Consider the following 12,480-nt stretch of genomic DNA (forward strand, 5'->3'; position numbering starts at 1 on the left):
GTTAGATTTCTTGAAAATAAAGGTATCTATATATGCATGAAAATAATAGCTATTATTTTGAATTTCTCGAAAAAGTAATATGTACTCACATGCACGAAAATAATAGCTAGTCGTTTGAAAAAAATATGTATTTGTATGGATAAATATAATGGCTATTCTGTTAGCTTTTCTATTGATAAAAATGTAAGGGTAGTTGGGGTGGTTTTCTTTTGGAAAATAATGTGTTCTTGTGAGAAGAAAGAATAGTTATTGTGGTGTTTATATTTTTGAAAAATTTACTTGCGCTTTTCTCTGAACCGACTGGATCCTCTCCCCGCGCTTTTCTCTGAACCGACTGGATCCACTCCCATGATGTGTTGGTAAGGATGCACTTCACTGATAAGGATGCACCTTATTGGTTAGGGCTTTGCGCTTAACTGGTAAGGGCTTCGCCTTCACTGGTTAGGACCTTTAGGGTGCGTAAGCACGCTCGACTAATAAGGACCTTTAGGTACTCGACTCTAAGGGAGAGGATGCGTAAGCAGGCTCGACTGTTAAGGACCCTTTAGGGGGCTCGACTGATAAGGATGCGTAAGCAGGCTCGACTGTTAAGGAGAGGACCCTTTAGGGGGCTTGACCATTAGGGAGAGGAGAGGAGAGGACCTTTAGGTACTCGACCCCAAGGGAGAGGAGAGGTGCTCGACTGATAAGGACCCTTTAGGGGGCTCGACTGATAAGGATGCGTAAGCAGGCTCGACTGTTAAGGAGAGGACCCTTTAGGGTGCTTGACCATAAGGGAGAGGAGAGGAGAGGGCTTCGCTCTTTTCTCTCTCTGAACCGAATGGATCCACTCCCATGATGCGCTGGTTAGGACCTTTAGGTGCTCGACTGATAAGGACCCTTTAGGGGGCTCGACTGATTTCTTGCGTGAAGAGATAATCATAAGCATAGCAATTATTTTAAATATTAGTGTGTTTTGTCAGTTGAGATACAATGTAACTATTCTTGTTTTTTATAATGCATGTGAAGCGTATGTAGATGAGCATGCCTTGGTAATCTTTATGCATTTTACTTTATCCATGTGCAATTTGGATGGATAGACATGTGTGAGAGCCATACACATGCATAGATAAATAGACATTTTATGATTTTAGTTAATGCATGTGTTGTGTCAATAAAAAAGGCACATCTTGATACTTTGTTATGCATTTTATTTATGCACATCAAGATATGTTTGAATCATAACTAGTTAAGATTTATTATTTTGTTTAACAAATAGTTTATATAATCATGATGTGTGTGAAGAGATAATCATAACCATGGCAATTATTTTAAATATTAGTGTGTTTTGTCGGTTGAGATACAATGTAACTATTATTGTTTTTTATAATGCATGTGAAGCGTATATAGATGAGCATGCCTTGGTAATATTTATGCATTTTACTTTATCCATGTGCAATTTGGATAGATAGACATGTTTGAGAGCCATACACATGCATAGATAAATAGACATTTTGTGATTTTAGTTAATGCATGTGTTGTGTTAATAAAAAAGGCACATATTGATACTTTGTTATGCATTTTATTTATGCACATCAAGATATGTTTGAATCATAACTAGTTAAGATTTCTTATTTTGTTTAACAAATAGTTTATATAATCATGATGTTAGAGCTGCTAATGACACTAACTGTGGGAAAGGATGGTGAGTTATGTAAAGGATGGATTACATTTAACATTATGGCAAGCAATGAAGTAATGGCTAATGAAGATTGAGGGATTGACAAACGTGGGATAATCTACTACAATTGACACCTAGGCCACAAGGACACAATGATTGAGAAATTGTGGGGTAAATGATATCATGATTAATTTAATGGACTCTAGCACTTTATTTTTGAATTTAAGATGATATTTGTTTATTAAAAATTTAACAATCGTTAATGGATGGACTCCCTTACATCCATTGACTGTGGGGTGAACAACCTCGTGAAACTTTTAATTAAATAAATGTTTGTTGGTTTTTCCCTTCAAGGTTTCCAGGGTATATAAGTATCCAATAATTTGTTTTCTTATTATTCCATTCTAATAGCATTGCTTCCTTGCACGACGTTCGCAATTATATCATCAACTATGTCATTAACTAGCCTAATTAAATGAACAATGATAATGATGTAAGGTTACAATAGGGATATTTATGTTAATATGTTACAACAATGATTGTTACATTTTGCGACTTGTTATTCCATGTTTAGAGTTACTCTACATAGTGACAATGATTTCAACTAACGGTTACTTAAGGAATATGGGATAAGTGATTTGTTATGTTACATGCTAGTAAATTCTGTAAAAAATTTCTAATCCTATGTATTTTTACATGAGGTTTACTAGAGGGATGTCACAAGTGGTGTCATACAAAAAAGTTGTATCATTGGTTCCTTTTTTGGTTTTTTGAGAACATGAAGTAGAGGTATGATGTTAATGGATACAAGTTCAGGAACAACATTAATAAAAATCACATGGAAATGTGTAGTAGACTTCCCTTGATATAAAATGCATTGTGGTGTTAATAAAAGCATTAAAGAATGATGTAAACAATAACTATGCTCATGGTATCCGAGCAGTTATGCGGATAAAAGACAATAAGAAATCATACTGCATTTTTCGTAGCTAAGTCATGAATGATACTCACATTGTAACTAGCGATAGTGTGGACTAACTACCAACAATTTCATGCATACTCTTATAATAATGATTAATGGTGTGTTTAAAGAAACTTATTATAGTTACAATTCAATGCTTATAAGAAAAGAATGAATGCATGTATTTTTTGGGTGATAGTGAAATAATGTAAACAAGTGGGTTTTTCCCTTAAAGAGTACAATATAATTTTTTTAAATACTAGTTTAAAAACAACTTAATTGACTATTTGCTCAATTTCTTCAAATATTAACTAAGGTTGCTTGTAAGTGAATAAACGAAGGAAATTGATTTTTAAGTACCTTAAACTTTAACTTGAAATATAAAAGTAAGCATGAATAGCAGGGAAAAGAAGAAAGCACAAAAAAATTGATGACAAAGTTCGCCCCCCTAGAATACATCTTTGGGTCTGCTTCCAATGGGTATCCGATGTATTAAAAATGCTCATAAACTCTTTTTAAATCAAATTCACCATTATATAATATGAATACATGCATCAATGGCTACTTTCAACTAATAGGCCTCAACCTCAGCTTCCCAATGCAACTTACAAATCTCAAAAAGGCCCAATATTGGCCAAGATATGTCTCAAAAGGCATATTATAGGCACAAATAACACAAGTTTGATAGACACACTTTACAACTTCGCTACCACTGGTCCAGTGGAAAATCCTTTTATGTAACCTATAAGAGGTCCCAAGGTCAAACTTGCAGGCCTCCTAGGATTGGCTATGGAAAACTATAGTAATTCCTTGCAACTTAACACAATATATGGCATTACATAGTTTGCCGCATCCACATATAACGTATAGTTTTTAACAATATATCAATAATAGCCCGGTGATCGACAATATATAACATATGCTTACAACCATAGTGTAACAATGGACCTCTCTATCATTTAAAAATTTGAAATGGCGTATACATTAACTTCGAAATATATTATGGTTATACGTTGACTGAGAGGTCATATTCTATAGTTGTAACGAAGTTTGAACATAGGAGTTTGGATATATATCTGTGTGTGTGTGTGTGTGTGAACCCATGCCAACTGTGATTTGATATGATTGCTATACCAAATGTTTAACTTTGGAATGCGGTACTAACCATGATATGGTTTGACTATGCGCTAAGTTGAGAGTGCCGATAACTATGTTTGTAGCACCGATAAGATATTCTAAGGATTTGGCAGGCTGTTGGATATGGTAGTCTCTACCAACCCTTCCCCCCACATAACACAAGAATTAAAATTTAAATATACCATGTGTGCAACGTACTAATAAAGCAATAGTCGTGGCCTATTAATAATGTTTTGTATTGTTGTTTCGAAGGTCGCAGGTTCAATCCCCACCTAGATGTTTGACCTTCATCTGATTTGATCACTTTATAGTTTGAGTTTGACTTGCCATGTGCCTTATTGTGAGACTTCCACATGACATGTTTTGAGACTGCCACTTGGCCTGCTCTAGGCACTTTTTTCTACATGTTTGGTAAAAAGTTCAGAACGTGTTTTCTCCCTCATACAGAGGCCATTGTGAAATATGAATATACCACCAGAATCAGTGCAACGAGCTCCTCGATTTGGCACTAGTTTCGTGAGTATCTGAGGCTTTTGAACTTTGTGCATTTTGAGGATCCTACTAGATCATTCCTCTCCACCTAAATCTTTTGGACCACTAGTTCGTTTTAAGCAGACATGACATGAGGGTACATCTCCCTCACCCTTCCGATCTCCATCCACCTTTCTTTACATGGATTCATGCCTTTGAGTCCCAATCGAAGATAGTCTACATATCCTCACCTAGAAGTGTGGACCTTCCTATCCAAGATGGTATTTTGTTATAACTCAGTCATACATTTAGGTGAAAAATCATATATTGTTGGAATTTGAGGATTTCCCTCTAGATCCATGATCATACGAGGTTCATGTGACTTCAAATTTTCAAGATTTACAACTGAATACATGTGTATGTATGGAGGAAAATTCAATCAAAATGCATTATGCCAAATCTTTTCAACAATTCTAAAAGTACCATACCTCATAGGTTTCAACCTTTTACCTTCACTTTTCATCCTTTCTTTGCTGATGTATAACTATACTTTATCACCAACCTGGAGGTGATGATCCACCCGATGCTTCTCATGACGCATTTTGTACCTGGCTTGACTTTTCTCCAATTGATCCTGTACTTCTTTATGAATATTTTAGATTCTTTGAATGAACTTAATTTCTCTGCAGCGTTTCCATGTCCATCCTCCTTAGCTTCTTCGCCAAACATTAAGTCAATTGATGGGTTTGACAGGTGCTCAAAACATGTTTCAAAATGAGATCTGCTAGTAGAAGAACCTACACCAAAATTCCCTGAAACATGAAAAAAATGTGCTTCCCTGATCACATGCACTCTTTCTCCCTATGATATGCACAACTTACAAATATGGTACAATAACCTATCATGAACGTGATAATTCACTTCTTCCACCCAAGCACCATCAGTTAGTGATTCATAAACATCCTTAAAATAGATATTTGCAGCATATTTGTCTATATAAATTTCATGTTCTAAAGAACTATTTTGCATAATAAATGAAGCATTCAAAGAAGGTCTTGATAACATATAAGCTACTTTATCGGTGGTACCTTTATTATATTTTATTACTAAATGGAATTGTTGCAAAAACCCCATCCATCTATAATTTCAAGATTGTTGCAACTTAGTTTGTGGTTGAAGGTGCTGAAATGGTTGATGATCTATATGAATCATTGTTTCTTTGCCCATTAAATAAGGCTTCCATCTTTTAACACTTTCCATTAACGCATACAATTATTTATCATAAGTTGGATAGTTTGCAATTGCTTTAGAAAATGTTTCTGAATGAAAACAACTAGGCTTCCTTTCTGTCATAATATTTTAACCATTTTATACCCACTAGCATCAGTTTCTATTTCAAATTGTTGCTGAAGGTTTGGTAAAGGCAAGATTGGTGGTGTAACAATTTTCTACTTTAAAGTATCAAATGAATTTTTTTTGTTTTCCTCCCCACTAGAACAAGACTTTAGAACTTGTTAAAGCATGAAGTGGTGATGCAATAAAAGAGAAATGAGAAATAAATTTATTCAATACTGAACTGCACCTACAAAACTTTGAACTTTCGTCACATTTTGGGGTCTTGGCCACTTAATAATTACTTCAATTTTAGTTGGATCTATTTTTAGCTGACCACCTCCAACTAAGTAACCAAGACATACTAAGGAAGTTTTTCCAAATTCACACTTAGAAAGTTTGAGATACAGATTCTCTGTTTGTAGCACATCAAAAACTTGTTTAACATGCTTTACGCATTCTTCCCAACTTGAACTGAAAATAGAAATAAATTCCAGATAGACTATGTGTTGGAAATAATACTAAGGGTGGGGGTGAATCAATATTAGCAAACCAATAATATCTTCATTTCCATTATCAGATTCATATACGCTACTTCAGTTAAGGCAACCCTCGTGTATACACAACTGTGTTTAATGCAACTAGTGTATATCTAGTAAACTTATGATTTAGTTAATTGATCTTTAATGAGAGCATCAGAATATTGTTAACCATATAAACAATAAACAGGTGCAGTAAAATAGAATATATCATCACACATAAGAAGCACACATGAACACCATGATATAAGGTGGAAACCTGATATGGGTGAAAACCACCTACTGCAATTGTCTCTATCTTCCTTTTAATAAGAAACTTCTTTTTATAATTTTGTATTGGTGTAGACTTATACCAATATGCAAGCACCCACCTACAGAAGGCTACATCATTCTCTCATTCTCTAGCTACTACTAGAAGGGAGCTACAACCCCCTAGCTCTTGTACTAGCTGATGTACTAGTACGTAGGTGCTGACCTACAAAAGGCTACAACCTTCTCTTTTCTTCAGGGACCACATTTCATAAATTTTCATATTGGATCCATCAATACAAAACAATCACCACTGCAATACAGCCATCAACTGTGAACCACCCAACAACTAAATCACTGAAAGCCTGTCATCAAAGCAAAGTCATTGTTGGGCCTCACAATGGTCCCTATTTTCACTCCATTATTCACCAATATCTTCACATTTTACCTTCATGTCACCTCCATTCCACCTCCACATCATTCCATTTACCTCATTATTGGGTTATAACTATGCTTTTCCAAAATTTATTAATTCTTAACATTTTTAAGTGAATTTATGGCTAAACTTTAGAAAATAATATGCTTATACTTATACCTAACAATTAGAATGAGTTTGTTGACATGTGTAGGTACAAAGGAAGCTTCCAGGGCATCTTTATGTGGCCTTGAATGATCAAATTCGAATTTGATAAGATAAGCCTCATGGAAAAGATCATGGAGAAAATCATGGACCTCATGGAGGAGATCATGGAGGATAGGGTTATGTGTCTAGATGGTTGAGAAATGTATGGAACTAAAAGAGAGATTAGTGGATCATCATTATGAGTTTGTTATCTCATCCTATTGTATAAATAGGAGTACCTCCTCCATTCCAAGGGGAGGACTCTTGGAGCATTGTATCCAACTTATGATGGCATAGAATAAAGCTTCATTTTACATATATTTTCACTATGTAGTTTTAGATATAAGTTGTATATATATTTCCATTATGTAGTTTTAGATTTAATTTTCCTTAATGTAGTATATGGAATAATTTGTCTTGTTCTTAAGAGAATTGAGCTCACTCTAAAAGGATGAGAGAAAAATTTTATTTCATATTAGATCTTATTTCATTTACTTGTTTAGATGTTTGAAGATTTGTTTGTGATTGATGAATGAGTTTTAAATTAGAATCTTATCAGCACATGAGAGAACAACCAAGGGTGTAATTTAGGCTCTCTCTCTACTTGATTTGCATGATAATTGAAATTCATTCTTTTGCTTTTATGTTTCAAGTATCATATGAGGAGATGACCAAGAGTCTAAGTTAGGCTCTCTCTCCATTTGATTCACATGATAATTGAAATTCATCCTTTTGCTTTTATGTTTCAAGTTATTTCATTTCTTATGCTTATGGATGAATCTTAGTTTAGTTTGGATTAGTACATGAGAGGACAATCAAGAGACTAAGTTAATATTTCTCTCTCTTTGAATCTGAACAACAATTAAAGTTCATTCTCTTGTCTTCATTTCAAGTTTCTAGTTTTATGTAATCAATGATTTCTCTATGATACTATAGGGAAGGACAACCAGGACCTCCTTAGTTAGGAGCCTCTTCCCCTGCATATTATATTGAATCATAAATAATTTAGCTAGACATAGAGTTAGTTGCCTACTCTTGCATATATTTTGCTGGCACCATCACAAGCTTACGAGTTTCCCTGGTTGATAATTTAATGTAGCAATTTAAGCCCAATAAATTGCCCAACATTTTGGCGCCGTTGTCGGGGATGGTGCTAAGGGATTAGGCATTAGAATTTAATTCAGTATTAGTATTTTTCTTTAGAAAAAATAACTTGTGAGGCCTGGTGACAGCAGGATCTTCACAAAGGAGTTTAAGTTTCAGTTTTCTGATGTTTTAGTGTTTAGCTAGTTTTAAATTTCGTCTTTTCAAAAACCCCACCTGCATAAATAAAAACGAATCAAGCGATTAGTATGCTCTCTTCCTGCGCTTCGTGCGATCAGGAAGATCAGAAAATCTATTGATTTTGTTCAAATAAAAATACTCTTGCTGGAGAACTAATTTGCAAAAAGACAATAAAGAATTTTGTGAATGAAAAAAAAACATCTTTAAATTTTTAGATGAAATTTAGTTTTTTAATTTAAAAAAAAAAATTAAAATTAAAAAAATAAAAAAAAAAATATTTTTAATAATAATATATGTATCACATATACACATATTATTATTAAAAAGTTAAAAATTAAAAAACCTAACCATTTCTTTTGTTTTTTTAGATATTTAAAAAAAAAAAAATTCACAACATAATAATAATATATATATCATATATATACATATTATTATTAAAAAATAAACAAATAAAAAAACCATTTGCAGCTTTGGGTACTCTCATTTCTGTTGTGTTTTCTCTGGTGGTAGCTCGGCTGAGGGGAAGTGTGTTCAGGACATTCCACATTGTGCTCTCCAGGGGTTTGTTGGGCTTCCGGAGCACCTGAGTGTATCAATTTTAGTGGTTTGGGGTCATTTTTCTGGCATAATGAAGATTTTGGGGCTTGGATTTGTGTTTCTTGTCCTGCTGAGCTTACAGTGCTCTGCAACTGCATTCAATATCACGATCTTGGCCAAATTTCCAGAATACAGCAAGTTCAATCATGATCTCTCGCGGACGAAGCTGGCGGACGAGATCAACAGCCGGCAGATGATTACAGTTCTGGCGTTGAGTAACAGTAACATGGACGCGCTCAGTGGCTTGGATCTGGCCTCCCTCAAGCGTGTGCTCAGCCTCCATGTGGTGCTTGACTTCTTCGATCCCAAGAAGCTCCACGAGATCACTAACGGGACAACGCTCAGCACCACGCTCTTGCAGATCACGGGAATGGCCCCAGGCAACAGTGGCTTCATCAACATTACAGATCTGAAGGCTGGAAAGGTGGGGTTTGGCCTCGTGGCACACGGTGCCAAGCTGGATGCCACGTACATCAAATCGGTGAAGCAGGAGGGCTACAATCTGTCGGTCATCGAGGTGAGTAAGCCGATCACGACCAATGTGGCGAAGGCGCCAGCCCTGCGCCCTCCGATGTGAACATCACTGCCGTTATGATCAAGGGCGGGTGCAAGATCTTCGCCACCATGATCTCCACCACCGGCGTCGCCAAGACCTTCGAGGACGCCGTCCAGGGCGGGTTGACTGTGTTCTGCTCGACTGACCCTGCTTTTACTGGTGCCACAAGCAAGCTGCTGAAGAAGCTGCCCAGTGATGACCAGGTCTCCATGTTGGAGTTCCACGTGCTGCCCATCTACAGTCCACTTGCTGAAGGGAACAAAGAAAGACTTTAGCACTGCAATACTTGAGCGTAAGAAGTCTCCTAATCGGTTAGTTGTGGATGAAGCCATAAATGATGATAATTCGGTTGTGGCTCTTAATTCGAAAACAATGGAAACATTGCAGCTTTTCCAGGGTGATACCATTCTTGTTAAGGGTAAAAAGAGAAAGGATACAGTTTGCATTGTTCTGGCTGATGATACCTGTGAAGAGCATAAGATTAGAATGAACAAAGTTGTTAGGTCAAATCTAAGAGTAAGATTAGGGGATGTAGTATCTGTTCATCAGTGCCCAGATGTTAAGTATGGGAAGCGTGTGCATATTCTTCCTATAGATGACACAATTGAAGGTGTTACAGGAAACTTGTTCGATGTGTACTTGAAGCCTTACTTCTTGGAAGCCTATCGCCCAGTAAGAAAAGGAGACCTTTTTCTAGTACGAGGAGGAATGAGAAGTGTAGAATTTAAAATCATTGAGACAGATCCTGGTGAGTATTGTGTTGTTTCTCCAGATACTGAAATTTTTTGTGAGGAAGAGCCAATAAAACGAGAAGATGAAGACAGATTGGATGATGTTGGCTATGATGATGTTGGTGGTGTAAGGAAACAAATGGCACAGATCAGAGAACTAGTTGAATTACCACTAAGGCATCCACAACTTTTCAAATCCATTGGTGTTAAGCCCCCTAAGGGTATTTTGCTTTATGGTCCTCCTGGTTCAGGAAAAACCTTGATTGCTAGGGCAGTGGCAAATGAGACTGGAGCTTTCTTTTTTCTAATTAATGGTCCTGAAATTATGTCAAAGCTTGCTGGAGAAAGTGAAAGCAATCTTAGAAAGGCTTTTGAAGAAGCAGAGAAGAATGCCCCTTCTATCATTTTCATTGACGAAATTGACTCCATAGCTCCAAAGAGGGAGAAAACAAATGGTGAAGTAGAGAGGTGCATTGTATCTCAACTATTGACATTGATGGATGGCCTAAAATCTCGATCTCATGTGATCGTCATGGGAGCAACAAATAGGCCTAACAACATTGATCCAGCACTTAGAAGGTTTGGTAGGTTTGATCATGAAATTGACATTGGGGTTCCAGATGAAGTTGGTCGACTGGAAGTTCTTCGCATCCACACAAAGAATATGAAGCTTGCTGAAGATGTTGATCTTGAACATATTTCAAAGAATACACATGGCTATGTTGGGGCAGATCTTGCAGCTCTTTGCATTGAGGCTGCACTGCATTGTATTAGGGAAAAAATGGATGTCATTGACTTGGAAGATGAAACTATTGATGCGGAAGTTCTGAATTCTATGGCTGTTACAAATGAGCACTTTCAGGCTGCACTGGGCTCTAGTAACCCTTCTGCCCTGCGTGAGACTGTTGTAGAGGTGCCAAATGTTTCTTGGGAGGATATTGGGGGTCTGGAAAATGTCAAAAGAGAGCTTCAGGAGACTGTGCAATATCCGGTGGAACATCCGGAGAAATTCGAGAAGTTTGGTATGTCTCCCTCTAAAGGTGTTCTATTCTATGGACCTCCTGGTTGTGGTAAGACGCTTCTGGCAAAGGCCATTGCCAATGAGTGTCAGGCCAACTTTATCAGTGTGAAAGGCCCAGAGCTCCTAACAATGTGGTTTGGAGAAAGTGAAGCCAATGTGCGCGATATTTTTGATAAGGCTAGGCAGTCAGCACCTTGTGTCCTTTTTTTTTATGAGCTTGATTCGATTGCTACCCAGCGTGGTAGTAGTGCTAGAGATGCTGGGGGTGCGGCAGACAGAGTTTTGAATCAGTTGCTGACTGAGATGGATGGCATGTCTGCCAAGAAAACTGTTTTCATTATTGGAGCTACAAATCGCCTTGACATTATTGATTCGGCTATATTACGACCTGGTCGCCTTGATCAATTAATATACATACCCTTGCCTGATGAATCTTCCCGCTTTCAAATCTTAGAAGCAATAACGAGATGGATGCCAGCAAGCTAAAGAATGAGTTCCCTGAACTCCTGCCCATGCACCTTGATGATTATCCTGGTAGCGAGGCGATCGATGATTATCCTGGAGATTGCGAGCGGTGGGAGATTGCCCTCCATTTCTGGGCTAATGAGGAATACATTTCCATCATTCTTGCCGGCGGTTGTATGGTTTTGCTTAAGGTTCGTTGTTTTTTAATTAGTTTTTTTACAACTAAAAAATCTAAAAAAATCAACATACATAATAAATTAAAAAAATTGTTTTTAATTTGTTATTAAAAAAAAAATATAACGAATATTTTGTGTATTGATTTGTAATTAGTTTTTCTTAACAATTAAAAAAAAAATTAAAAAATCAACAAAAATAATAAATTAAAAACAACGGTTTTTAATTTGTTATTTCTATAAAAATAAAAAAATTTGTGTGTTGTTTTTAATTTGTTATTTGAATAAAAATAAAAAAATATTTTGTAGTGTTGTTTTTTTATTTAAATAAAAATAAAAAAAAAATATTTTGTGTAATATTTTGGATAATAAAAAAAATCAAAACCACACAAAATAATTTTTTTTTTTATTTTAAATAAAAAAAAATTATTTTTATTTTTATTTTTAATTTAAAAAAAATAAAAAAACTAACTTCATTTTAGTTATAGTATATTTTTAGAATTTTTCTTTTTAATAAATAAAATTTTGTTGATTTTCAAAAAATCCCAATTTAAATAATAAATTAAAAAATTTAGGTTTTTAATTTATTGTTTAAAGAAAAATCTAAATAAAATCAACATAAAAAATAAAAAATTTTACTTATTACTTTTAATATTTTCTTTTTAAAATTTGTTGTTTAAAA

At 35.5% G+C, this 12,480-nt stretch overlaps 2 pseudogenes; both read left to right on the top strand.

Annotated features, from left to right (window-relative positions):
- Positions 1 to 8,883: 8,883 nt before the first annotated feature.
- On the top strand, positions 8,884 to 9,653 carry LOC149167125 (fasciclin-like arabinogalactan protein 8; annotated as a pseudogene).
- A 1-nt stretch (position 9,654) lies between these two features.
- On the top strand, positions 9,655 to 11,646 carry LOC149167126 (cell division control protein 48 homolog E pseudogene; annotated as a pseudogene).
- The last annotated feature ends 834 nt before the right edge of the window (positions 11,647 to 12,480 follow it).

The sequence above is a fragment of the Pinus tabuliformis genome, chromosome 5_1 (genome assembly GCF_031772625.1).
Source record: "Pinus tabuliformis cultivar Carrire ecotype Pingquan chromosome 5_1, CPIR1, whole genome shotgun sequence".
In the NCBI taxonomy this organism is placed as follows: Eukaryota; Viridiplantae; Streptophyta; class Pinopsida; order Pinales; family Pinaceae; genus Pinus; species Pinus tabuliformis.